The sequence below is a fragment of the Desmodus rotundus genome, chromosome X (assembly GCF_022682495.2).
Source record: "Desmodus rotundus isolate HL8 chromosome X, HLdesRot8A.1, whole genome shotgun sequence".
Taxonomy (NCBI): Eukaryota; Metazoa; Chordata; class Mammalia; order Chiroptera; family Phyllostomidae; genus Desmodus; species Desmodus rotundus.
In genome coordinates, this window is record NC_071400.1 from 81,991,576 (window position 1) to 82,005,355 (window position 13,780).

At 48.1% G+C, this 13,780-nt stretch overlaps 2 pseudogenes; both read left to right on the top strand.

The window, feature by feature from the left end:
* The first annotated feature begins 2,343 nt into the window (after positions 1–2,343).
* Positions 2,344–3,770, top strand: LOC112302013 (vimentin pseudogene; annotated as a pseudogene).
* Positions 3,771–9,299: 5,529 nt separating this feature from the next.
* LOC112302014 (proton-coupled zinc antiporter SLC30A2-like) lies at positions 9,300–12,582 on the top strand (annotated as a pseudogene).
* Positions 12,583–13,780: the final 1,198 nt, after the last annotated feature.

Here is a 13,780-nt window from a genome sequence, read left to right on the forward strand (position 1 = left end):
ATTATCAGAAGACAGTACTGGATGAGATGGAGATATTACAAGACGAGGGACCATTGTCTGGGGGTGTCCAACCTTTTGGCGTCTCTGGGCCACACTGGAAGAAGAAGAGTTGTCTTGGGCCACACATTCAATACATTGTGGCATGTAATCACACACAAATCTCATCACGTTTTAAGTACATTTACGATTTTGTGTTGGGCCACGCTCATAGCCATCCTCGGCCGCATGTGGCCCATGGGCCTCGGGTTAGGCACCCCTGGAAAGATTGAGTTTTTGTGTAGTTGTGTTTGGGGGGGAAATTAGCTTCCCAGCTCCTTCACCCTGTTCTAATATCTGCAGCTAACATTTGTTCTCAGCCAGAGACTGTTCCGTGTGCTGGGAACAGGGCATTGAAAAAGACAAATTATTTCACTTAGCATAATGCTCTCCAGGTCATCCATGCTGTTGCAAAGGGTATAAGCTCCTTCTTTCTCTCTGCTGCGTATAATTCCATTGTGTAAATATACCATAGTTTTTGGATCCACTCGTTTGCTGATGGGCACTTCGGTTGCTTCCAGTACTTGGCTATTGTAAATTGTGCTGCTATGAACATTGGGGTGCACAGGGATGGGGAGAAAAGGCATACAACTGTAATTGAATAACAATAAAAAAAATTTTTTTAAAAGAAAAAGACAAATTAACACCTTTGCCATCATAGAACACATACCCTAACAAGGGGAGGCAGATAATAAATAAACACAAAAATATCCAAGCGATAAATTATTTGCAGAGAATTAAAATTGGGTGAGATGGAGGTAAGGACTGATGGTGTAACTGCTTTAGATTGGATACTGTGGTCGATTATTGTTCTGCAAATACCCACCAGGAAGAGAGAGCACTTCCCTCCCCACTGACGCTGGCTGTGTGAATTGGCTCACACAGTGGGGGAAGGGGCAGTGTGTGGGTTCTGAGTTTGGGCCGTAGAAGCCTGAGGATTTTCTTTTGCTCATCTGGGAGGCCATCTGGACCCCAGACTATGATGCAGAGCAGGACTGCCCCCAGCCACCCCACAGGCCTGTGCATATGAGATTAATGCTTGTTGTGTGAAGCCACTGAATTGTCAGGTGGTTTATTATGAAATATTATTATAGCAACAGCTGGCTGATCACCACAGTCAGGGAAGTCTCTCCGAAGGGCTGATATTTCAGCTGAGATCTGAATGATAAGAAGCCAGTCCTGTGATGATTATTCCAGGCAGAGAGAACACCTGACATGGGTAAAAAGACACAAAGGTGGGAATGGGCTCAGCAGGTTCACAGAGTCGAAAGCCAACCTATGAGGCCAGACTATGCAAGGGGCTGCTTGGGAGAGTCTCATGACATGAGACTGAAAAGAATGAAGCAAAGGCCAGCGTATAGTGGGTTTTGTAAACTACACTAAGGTGTTTGGTCTTCACTGTAAGTACAGCAGAAATGCCCCGGAGGATTTCAGCAATGTAGTTACACAATCACATTGATTTTTGAAAGATCACTCTGGCTGCTATGTGGAGAATAGATTACATGGGGGATGCGAATACGTTGCTACTAAATCAGGATGAAATCTCAGGATCTTCCTGAACACAGAGTTCTTGAACTATTAAACAGAGTTAAAATCTATATGCCAACTTAAGGGTAGGTTGTGATAGACACCTAGATAAAATGCAAAAAAAAAATTGCTTGGGTACTATTTCATTTGTGTAAGAAACCACCCCAAAATTGCTGAGGTAATATTTCATTCATGTCAGAAAGCACCCCAAACTTACCGAGTTAAAACAGCGACAATCACGCATTTGTTCACAAATCTGCAATTTGGGCAGAGCTTGATGGAGACAGCGCATTTCTGTTTCATGTGGAATCAGCCGAGGAGAATCCACTGGGGACTGGAGGATCTATTCCCAACCTGACCTCATTCACACAGCTAGCAAGGTGGGGCTAGCTGTTAGCCAGGGGCCTTTGTTGTCTTCCATGTAGGACTCTACATGGCCGCTTGAACTTCTTCACAGCCTGGTTGCTGCGTTCTCACAGTGTGCATTCCAAAGAGACAAGCCCCAATGTGCAAGCGCTCACCCAGCCTCAGTGTGCGGCACACTTGCTAATTTTCCATTGGCCAAAACTAGTCACATGGCCAAACCCAGCGTTAATGTGGGAGGCGACTACATTAGGGCCTGAATACTGGGAGGTATGATCTGTTACCGGTCAACAATATACCAAAGCAAGAGCCAGCTTGCTGCCACTCTCACTCAGGTATCCCTGCTCCAGAGACGCAGTCATGTTCCCACTGCCCACACCCACTGTGCAGCACAGCCTACTGCCACCCTCCTCAGCTATGGACCCCAGGTCTGTGTTGTCGTCACCCTGCCGTAGGATGTTTGGCAGTCCTGGCACTGCCAGCTGGCCAAGCTCCAGCCGGAGCTACACGACCACACTCACACCCACCTACAGCCTGTGCGGTGCAGTGCGCCCCAGCACCAGTGGCAACACCTCCTCATCCTTGGATGGCAGATAGACTGTATACTGTGTGCTCCACGGCCATGCGCTCCTCGGCTGTGCGCCTGTGGAGCACTGTCCTGGGCGTGCAGGACGCCGTAGACTTCTCACTGGCTGACGCCATGAACACCAAGTTCAAGAACACCCGCACCAACGAGAAGGTGGAGCTGCAGGTGCTGAAGGACCTCTTCGCCAACAACACAGGCAAGGTGAGCTTCCTGGAGCAGCAGAATAAGATCCTGCTGACCCAGCTCCAGCAGCTCAAGGGCCAGGACAAGGCGCGCTTACAAGAAGGAGATGCGGGAGCTGCGCTAGCAGGTGGACCGGCTTACCTGTGACAAGGCCCACATCGAGGTGGAGCATGCCTACTGGCTGAGGACATCAAGCGGCCCCGGGAGAAGTTGCAGGAGGAGTTGCTTCAGAGAGAGTAAGCGGAGGGCCTGCTGCAGCCCCTCAGACAAGATGTTGGCAGTGCTTCTTTGGCGCATCTTGACCTTGAGCATAGAGTGGAATCCTTGCAAGAAGAGATTGCCTTTTTGAAGAAACTCCACGATGATGAAATCCAGGAGCTGCAGGCCCAGATTCAGGAACAGCACATCCAAGCCTGACTTCACAGCTTTCCTGTGTGACATACGTCAGCAGTATGAAAGGGTGCCTGCCAAGAACCTTCAGGAGGCTGAGCAATGGTACAAGTCCAAGCTTGCTGACCTCTCTGAGGCTGCTAACTGGAACAATAATGTCCTGCACCAGGCAAACCAGGAGTCAAATGGGTACCGGAGACAGGCACAGTCCTTCACCTGCGACGTGGACATGCTTAAAGGAACCAATGAGTCTCTGGAGTGCCAGATGCATGAAATGGAAGAGAACTTTGCTGTCAAAACTTGCTAACTACCAAGACACTCTTGGCCGCCTGCAGGATGAGATTTAGAGCACTAAGGAAGAAATGCCTTCTCCTTCATGAATACCAAGACTCTCCGAGTGTTAAGATGGCTCTCGACACCGAGATTGCCACCTACAGGAAGCTGCTGGAAGGTGCAGAGAGTGCGATTGCTTTGCCACTTCCCAACTTTTCTTCCCTGAACCCCACTGAGGGAAACCAATCTGGAGTCACCCCCTCTGGTTGACACCCACTCAGAAAGGACACCCCTGATTAAGACAGTGGAAACTACAGAGGGACAGGTTATTGATGAAACTTCTCAGCGTCTCAATGCTCTGGAACAAAAATTGCACACAGTTGGTGCAGCACTATATTACCAACAAGAATAAAAAAAGAAATCTGTATCTTAAAGCAGTGGCCCCCAACATTTGTGGCACCAGGGACCGGTTTCATGGAAGAAAATTTTCCACGGACGGCAGGTGGGGGGGTGAGTTTTAGGCTGATTCAAGTACATTACATTCAAGCTCACCTCCTGCTGTGCAGCCAGTTCCTAACAGGCCAGGACTGCTACCGGTATTGGTCCACAGCCCGGAAGTTGGGAACCCCAGTCTTAAAGAAACAGCTTTCAAGTGTCTTTCTGCAGTTTTTCAGGAGCACAAGATAAATTTGGAATAGGGATAAACTCTAGTTCTTAAGAACCAACACTCTTAAGGAATTGAGAAAGAAGTTTACAGCATAATCTAGTTTACAAAAAAGGTTTCTGCTAGAATAGTTCTTAAAAAGTATTTTTGAATGCCATTAAAACTTTTTGCCAATAAGTCTCTGACCAATTTGTTTCTGCTTCAATAAATCTTTGGAAAACAAAAGAAAAAAAGCCAGACCAAGCCAAACTTTAAGGAAACTTTTAACAGAAACCCACTGATTTAAGGAGACTTGCCCCAGTCTGCAGCCATAGCACCCTAAGCGCCCCCGATATCACCTGACTTAGGAAGCTCTTCCTGTGTGTATGTTACACTTCAACAAAATTTAAGGGAAAAAGAAAAGCTTTTTTTATTTGTTTATATTTAGTATATATGGTTTTTGGCAATATTTTAAGATCATCTTAAAATTTTTATTTCATTTTTTTCACTCACTGCTTTGTAATTTCTATATTTTTCAGTCATTATACTTCTGCACAAAACTGACACGAAAGCATGCAACCTCATTAGAAATAAGAAAATAAGAAAATAAGAAAATAAAAAAATAAAAAAATAAAAAGAGACTTGTTCCAATAGTCAAGGGGTAGTAGGCCGGAGTACTCAGAACAGGTTCATTTTCCAAAATCCCTTCATTTTAAATAACTACATAGACTTCTTTTTAACACCCAGAACACCCAACGTTTGCCGATATATTTTCTGCAGTTATAGAAACATAAAAATGTAAATTCTTAACATGATATAAATGCATAACATGCCATAACAGTGGTTGTTGATTAGAAAGCATGAGGGACAAAAAAAAAAAAAAAGGAAAACACATAATCCCATAATGGTTAACGATATTCCAAGGCAGAATATCATACAATGGTGGGATTTTTTTTCCTTCTTGTCTCAGGCAAGGTTCATATTTCAGTAAGTGCAGATGAGATACCAACCCAGAGCCACTTCAAGCTTGTAATACAATCCTTTATGGCATTAAAAGGGAACATATATTTATTTTGTCGCCTTTCCATCCCTTCTGTCCTCTTTCTGCACACCGACCTCTGCAGTCAGCACGGCTCTGCCCTATCTGATGCAGCTTCTTTCACCTGCCAGAACCATGCTGACACATTGAAGCTGAATAGCAGGTGACGCGTTCCATTTTCAGCACCTGCATGGCCAGGGGTTTGGCTTTAATCTTTCAGGGCATCACGTGTTTCTATGGATTCGAAGTAGACAAAGAGGGAGCTTTTCCATAATTGTACCCTGCCACTGTTGTGACCGTGTGCTGTTAACAAGCGATAAGCAAAGGCTGGCCAACCCCAAGTGGTGACTCAGACCCCAGTGGAGCTCTTACATTCTCCCTTGAAGAAAGTAAATTTGAGACACTTAGGATTGATTTCCTCTAAATCAAGGGAACACAGGGGAGGATGGAGTTTTTCAATATTTCCTGAGGGGGGAAAAATAAAGTAAGAACATATGGGGACAGTGTAGGTTAGATCAGGGATCCTGTAAGTCTGATACCTTGAATTTCTTTTGTATTTTTAAAATCAAACTATCATTTACATACCATGAAAGCCCAGATGTGAAATATATAACTTGATGAGCTTTAACGCCATTGCAACTACCATCTCAATCAAATTATGAGCATTCCCATCATCCTAGAAAGTTCCCTTGCAGCCCCTTCCAGTCAATCCCCCTGCCAGAGGCAACCACTTTCTGACCGTTATTGTCATAGCTTACTTTGGCCAGGTCTTCAACTTTATGTTGAAACGTACTTAAAATGTACAGTATTACATGTGTGCCTTAGGCTCCTTTCACTCAACAAAGTGTCTTGCAGATTCATACGTGTCATTGAGTGTACCGGTGGCTCATTCTTTTTATTGTTGAGTATTATTTAATTTTATGACTATATGACAATTTCCTTATCCATTCACCTGTTGATGGACATTTGGATTATTTCCAGTGTTGGGCTATTATGAATTAACTTACCATGAACATTCTTTTATGGCTTGTTTAATGTGCGCATGTCCTATTTCACATTCAACATACAAGTACCGTTTCTGGATTATAGGACAGGTCCAGATTTCACTTTATAAGAAACTGGCATGCTGTTTCCCAAAGCGGTTGTACCATTTTATCTCCTCACCACATCCTCGCCAATACTTGGCATTTTGCGTTTCGGCCGTTGTAAAGCTCAAATGTTATCTCACTGACAGTACTGAGTTATGACCTTCAAAATCCAGGGAGCCAGGAAGCTGGAAGTGAAGTGTCAGCCTAAACCGTTCCCATTCAACCTGGATGTGGGTCCAGATCTGCGCCCACACTCACCTGCCGCTCACTCTGGGTCACCATGGACTTGACATTTCAGAAACAAAAGAGGCTTTGTGGAAAGCCGAGATCGTACCATATTCAGTAGAACTGAGATAGCTTCCATCTTTAACTCCCTCTTCTCCCACAAACCTCCACACAAAAGTCAACCAAATCTGTGATGTGTAACTGACAAATCCCCGGATAGAACCTGACTGAAATCTGTTTCAGAGTATTACTTATAACACCAAACACCAAGTTCAAATTCACTGCAAAAATTAAACCCATGGGCCTATTACCGCAGGAAAAGCTAAAACATAATTTGGAAACCCCAAAAGACTGTGATCCTCAAACTACAGTCATTCACCAAGTCTCACCAGCCAGTGCTCTTGCGGCCTCATCTATAAAATGGGGTACCAAATCTGAGGGTCAGAGGTATTTGATGAGAACTGATTAAGTGTGAAAAATACCCAAACTTCCTTGGAAAAGGATACCCTAGAAAATACAAGCTCTTTTTTTTACTTCCAAACTATGCTTTGATTGACGCTTAAAGGAGAATAAAAATAACAATAAAAAATCAAAGACAAGAGCCCACTGCTTTGCTCTTCTCTATTTTCTATTTTGTCCTTTTCACCCAACTATTTCTGGAGCCCACGGCTAATAATAAATGATGCCCATTGACTAACCTTCTTCACTCCCCCCGAGCGAGGACACAGAGCAACTCTATTTAGGATAACATCTCCTTTGCAGAATACATCCCAAAGCTTCCTGGAGTTAAATAATAAGTAATGGAAGAGAGATAGCAGGAGAGAAATTAAGAGGTGAAGAAAGAGGCACAGCACGCTTTCTTCAGCTGAGATTTGACAAGCCTGGGTAACCAGAGCCGCTGTACACAGCACACCGGGGAGAGAAGAGCCACGCTTCACGGATGTTGCTGTCGTAGCACACTGCGAAAGTTCTTCTCGGCTGAGCAGACGATGCTACAGGAGCACAGCCCACCTACCTAACCCTGTGCACACAGAAGCAGCCACGATCCGCCAGCTACCTGTCCCCAGAATTCACTACACTTCCAGGATGCAAGTTGTGAGAGCTGTGGACACAGTTCTACAGGCCCAGTGGGCCCGCGACCTTCGCACTGGAGAACTTAGGAAGAGAAACATGGAAATCATTCGGAGTGTTCCCTAAATACTTTCAGCTCTCCACCTTCCAGGCACACAGTGAGGAGGCATTTCTCTGTCCCCTTTGAAGGCAGAGCACATCATTTTCTTTGGCCAATGCAAGGAAGCAGAAGTGACACGTCACTTCCCAGTGGAAGCTTCAAGAGCCAGTGTGCAATTTGCCGTGTTTCTGTCCCACTGCTCTGGTGACCATCGCAGGATAATGAGGCCTCTATCAGTCTGGATCCCTGGGCGGCATTCATGAATGGGGCGTCTTCTGGATGCACAAGGGACAGCTGGTATAAGCAAGACCCTGTGCTGTCATGACCCCAAGAGTAGGTATCTCCTCTAATTTGTTTCTAACTTGCTTCACTGGCCCTGAGCAAGAATTAAGCTCTTCTTGTGTTAAGACACTGAGATTTGGCGGAAGGGGGGTATTTGTCAGTGCAGCACTCTGTAGCCTGTTCTGACTGGTGAGACATGCCTGTCTGGGAGTGGGAAGAGGAGCACAGACAAACTCCAGTCTCGCGCCTGAGCTTTCCACAATGCAGACGCTCCAACTCTAGAATCACTTTCATTTTTATTCATAAGGAAGCCATGACATCTGGGAAAATAAAATCATACTAAGCAATCAAATTCAGTGAATTGACAGGTATTCCTGTAGGTGAGGGCATGGCCAGAAGAATAAAAAATGAGCAAGTTAACAAGATGACCGGGGATTGTCCCAGGGTAAGGTGATCGTATACAAATGGCAAGTAAAAAGGGAATCAGGCTGGTCAAGATTTGGACCAAATACCCACTCTGCTCTTCTCAGGGCCCATTAAAAGTAGTAAAATTCTGCCTTGGCTGGTGTGGCTCAGTGGACTGAGCATGGGCCTATGAACCAAAGGGTCACCAGTTCGATTCCTAGTCAGGGCACATGCCTGGGTTGCAGGCCAGGTCCCTATTAGGGGGCACTTGAGAGGCAACCACACATGGATGTTTCTCTCCCTCTCTTTCTCCTTCCCTTTCCCTCTCTCTAAAAAATAAATAAATAAAATCTTTAAAATTTTTTTAAATTAAAAAAGTAAAATTCCATTTATAACATTCACACAGATCTGCCACAAATTTACCTGCTGGGGTCAAATCAAGCAGTCTGTGTACATAGCCTGTAATACTCTTTATTGCTGTAGATACCAGCTTAAGAGTATTCCATTTGTCTTCAAAATAATTACCTCACTGAGCGCCATGTGGTCCAAAGTTGGATTCTTTGGACTCGCAGAACCGTGATGAGCTTTCAGACCTTTTCTAGAAAATCAAACTAACTTCCCCTTGCTGCAAACCTTTAGATACCACCTATATTTAGGATGATTGGCATATCCCGCAGCCTTAGGCTGGAAGATTGCTCAGGTGCTTGGAGAGTGGGCCCTAATAAAGCCAAGACTGAGCTCAAGCCCAGGTGGGCCAGTTAGCTTCACACAGAGAAAATCCTTCACAGCCACAAACTACACCCACCTTTGTGCTCTCGAGACAAATCCTGTCAAATTAGCGGCAAAGGAGCGTGGATGAGCATGTTGATCGCTCTCCACAACCCATTATTGCTAATGGAAAAATAAATCCTAACACTCTTCTTATTGGTTACATGCTCTCTCCAGGGTCCCGCCGACTAACACGCTATCTTTCAGACATGCTCTTGGCAAAAATATTACTGCTTTCTAACTGAATAAGTACCCACAAAGGAGCTTCACTTCGGCACAGGTCCCAAAGACCTTTTTTTTTTTTTTTAACTGTTACGTCAATGGGGCCCTTTCTCCCGAGTTCTGAACCCAGTAAGCACTGTCCTGCATGGCCCCATCTGTTGCACGTCCCAGAGCTCACACAGTTCAATGAAAACCCAGGCCATTACCTCCTCCCCACCTGCTTGGCCTCCTGCATTGCCAGCCTCGAGAGTGGTGAATCGGAGCCTGAAATTTGGGACTCCTAGATTCCTCTCTTTCCCTCATTACCCACCCCCATCTTCAAAGCCTATTGACTTTCTACCTCGATAGTAGTTGCACCCCACCCTTCCTCTCCATTTCCCTTACCCCCGCCCCGCTCCATGCCTCCTCTTCTCGCCCTGGATAGTTATAGAAGTCTCTTGGATGTTCTTCTCTGCAGTCTTATGTCCCACTAGTCTACCTCTCACTCGGGCCAGAGTCATATGTCAGAGGCAAAAATCTGATTTTGACACTCCCCCGTTTTCAAAAGTCCCAAGTGCCCCACTGGGGAGAGAATAAATCCCAGAGCTGGGCTCCTGGACTTTCACATTTCTCTGGGAATACCTAGATGTAGGGAACATGGAGTCAGTCAGGCTCCCTCTCCCAGATTGTCTGGGTGACTGTGCCCTTGGCAGTGTTCATGTGGCTTTGAGGAAGGGCCTGCAGATGTAGGATGAAGCTGTGTTATATAACTGAAGGTCAGTATTTGTGTGCGCTTAGGGAGTCGGGACTTCCCTCGGCACAACATGTGGCTTGCGGTGTGCGTGGATCGCCCCACCCCGGAATAAGGCATGTCAGACATCCCAATGGCTCCGTGAATTTTCTTCCGTCTGCCCGAATCCTGTGTGAACCTGCCAGGCCCTGAATGGCTGCAGGACACTAGAGCTCCCCCTTGCATTCGCACATCATCCATCACAAACTGCTTGTACTTTTCTGTTCCTGCCGCACAGGTTCACACCTCCGTGCTTTTGCTCATGTGGGGTCACTAACTGACCTTCAAGTTCTGCCTGGGGAATTTCTACTCCTCATCCCCTTCATCCCTGCCCTTCCTTTGTGGACCTGTTGCACTGGTAAAATTTTGTGACCCTGTGTTTTGGTCACCCACTGCTTCAAATCAACTCCTTCTCCTGCAAAGCATAATGGTTTCAGACGACCACCATTTTATTACCGGTCACAATTCTGTGGGGGAGCTGCTTCAGCTCAGTGGTTATTCTGCTCCTTGTGAGGTCAGCTGGGGCTGCGGTCATCTGGAATATCTCAAATGGCTCCCCCCGCGCGGCTGGCAGTTGGTGTTGGCTATTGTCTGGGAACTCAGCCTCTTTTCATGTCCTTCTTGTGCTTTGCTTTTCTCACAGCACGGTGGCTGGATTCAGAGGGGCAATTACAAGAGTGAAGTTTCTGAGTGGAAGGAAGAAAATTTCCAGCTGCTTCAGTGGCGAGGATGGGTCTGGCAGTCCCAACCAGTCGGAAAGAGGGCCATTGCCCCAGCCTGAGGGGAGGCGGCCGGCCTCCAGGACCTCCTACCTAGCCTGAGGCAGTGGGGGGTGGGGAGCGGTGAGGGGGGTGGGCAATGTTGCAGCCTGAGCATGCAAACCTACCAAACTCTCAGTCTCCAGCCCCAGGGGAAGTCACAACCATAGCCTGAGGAGCCATATTCCTGTTCTCCTGGGATGCAAGGCAAATTTCTACAAACCAAGATCCCAGAACTTCTCTGTGGGACGCTGCCCAGCCCCACGTGGGGAAGAGCGCGCGCAGTCATTGCCCAGTTCTAACTTGGTAGAGGCATTCGTCGCAAGCCAGGTGGACTCCCAGGGCCCCTGGGACACAGGGGATGGGTCCACGGCAGCTCCGGGGCATCTTTTGCAGCCGGCCATCTCCTTCCCCTTCCCAAGGGGCTTTTGCACGCGAGGCAAGGCAGGCCGCTTCACACGGAGTGACAAGGGCCGGGTAAAGAGTTCGTCGCGCGCGCGGAGTGGAGGCTGGAGCCGCGCGGCAGCGGCACTGTCCCACCGCGGCCCCAGTGTGCCCTGGTAGGGGCAGCGGCACGAGGGAGCTGGCGTGCGAGAGGCACACGAGAGGTGATGGGAGAGGCACACAGGGCTTTCCCCCGAAGGCGAGTGTGTGCAGCAAGCGTCTGGCGCACAACTTCCGTGGCTCACTCCGTGGGGCATCTGCGCGCGGCTTCCTGACCCAGAGTGGGGCAGGCCAGGCCGCGTGAAGGCCACGGATGAGCAGCATCTGTTGGACACCAGGCCTGGAGCCCGGTCTTACACTGGGTCTCTGTGGCAGGATGGGGCTGGCTGGATATCTGTCCCCACCTGAGTCGGAGCTGCCATCCATTGAGCTGGCCATGGACAGCAACCATTACTGTCACGCGAACAAGTGTCCTGGCAGTCACTGTGACCCCCGAAAGGAACAGGCCTGTCGCCAGCTCTATGTGGCCTCTGCCATCTGCCTGATTTTCATGATTGGAGAAACTATTTGGATGGTACCTAGCACAGAGCTTGGCAGACATGACCGATGCAGCCCATCCACTCACTGGCTTTGCCAGCACGCTCATCAGCCTTTTCTCTCTCTGGATGTCCTCCCGCCAGCCACCAATACCATGAAGTTTGCCTGGCAGCGAGCTGAGATCCTGGGAGCCCTGCTCTCTGTGCTGTCCATCTGGGTCATGACTGGGGTACTAGGGTACCTGGCAGTGGAGCAGCTGATCTCTGGGGACTCTGAGATAGAGGGGAGGACCATGCTGATAACAGCGGGCTACGCTGTGGCCATGAACATCATAATGGGGTTGACTCTTCACCAGTCTGGCTACGGGCATAGCCCTGACACCGGCCAGCAGCAGGGGAACCCCAGTGTCTGAGCTGCCTTTATCCACATGATAGGGGACTTGCTACAGAGCTTGGATATCCTGGTGGTGGCTTAAATTTCAAGCCATAGTACAAGTATGTGGACCCCAACTGCACCTTCTTCCTCTTTTCCATCCTGGGCCTGGGGACAACCTTGACCATCTTGAGAGATGTGATCCTGGTGTCAATGGAAGGGACACCCAAGAGCATGGACTTCATGGCTGTTCGGGATCTGCTGCCATCAGTGGAAGGGGTGGAAGCCTTGCACAGCCTACATATCTGGGCACTGCCTGTGGTTCAGCCTGTGCTGTCTGTCCACATCGCCATCGCTCAGAATGCAGATGCCTAGGCTGTGCTGAATGCAGCCAGCCCCTGCCTACAGGGGAAGTTCCACTTCCACACCATAACCATCCAGATCGAGGACAACTCTGAGGACATGAAGGACTGTCAGGAATGCCAGGGCCCCTCGGACTGACTGCCTGGCCAGGTGCCAACTGGAGCATGGACAGGACCTGCAAATGGCAGGGCCGAGGGTCCCTCAAGCCCATCCAGGACTCTGTTTACCTTGGCTGTTCAAACTAGATTCCTCTCTTGATCTCAGCTCCATGTTCAGTGTGGAGGAGCCCTGCCCTCTGCAGGAACAAGGCTCTTCCCCTGCCTCTCCCATCTGACTACGGCCAGCCCCACAATGGGAACTCAACCAGTGTAAAGCTAGTACAACCCAATGACTCCAGCTCCTGGGTCAGTTCCTGTCGGGCCTGGGTTTGGGCCTAATCCTCAGCCAGTGCTGTCCTACCACCAGCCTCAGGGAAAGGCAGTGAGGCACACTGAGGGGTGCTGGAGGGGAGCCTAGCTTCAACGTCCCCTGCCCACATGCCTCATTTCCTTTTTCCAATCTGTCTGGCCTTTGCCTTATGGATCTGTAAAGAAGCCTGCAGACAGAGCCCCCTCCCTCTTCTGCTGTTAACAATGATCTGATTTAAGGAGGCCACGGGGTTTGAGGAGCTGCGACACAGGTTAGTGAGCCAGGGCAGGTGGAATAGGGAAACTGAGACAGAGTTAAACGGCTAGGCCATTTACAGCCATCTAGTAAACCACAAAATCCTATCCTCCCCAGCCAACAATGGGTAAGAGTAAATGGTTTACACTTCTCCCCAACCAGAGAGGAAATACGTAGCTTAAATCACCCTACTCAGGGAGATAGATAATAAGCATCCAATTAGTGCCATTTGTGCCAACCATACCCACAGACGGATGAAGTCAAAGGGAATCAATCTCATTTTGGTGCATCAGCATAAAGCTGGTGAATATCTATTAAGATCCTCCCCTAAGATCTCCCCTAAACTCCCAGCCTTTAAAGCCCTCAAGAAGGCCCTGGCCCCGTGGCTCAGTTGGTTGGGGTGTTGTCCTGTACACCAAAAGTTTGGGGGCTTGATTCCCAGTCAGAGCACATACCTAAATTGTGGGTTTGATCCAACTGATGTTTCTCTTTCATATAGATGTCTCTCTCTCCCTTCTTTTCTCTCTCAAATCAATAAACATATTTTTTAAATTAAAAAAAAAAACTCTGAAGATGAAGAACCAGTGTGCCTATGCCTTTCCCTTCCCCTTCTTCTCCACCTCTGCCTGAGGTGCATTGCCTCTGCCTTTCTCCTAAGCTGCAAGGGCCCTTC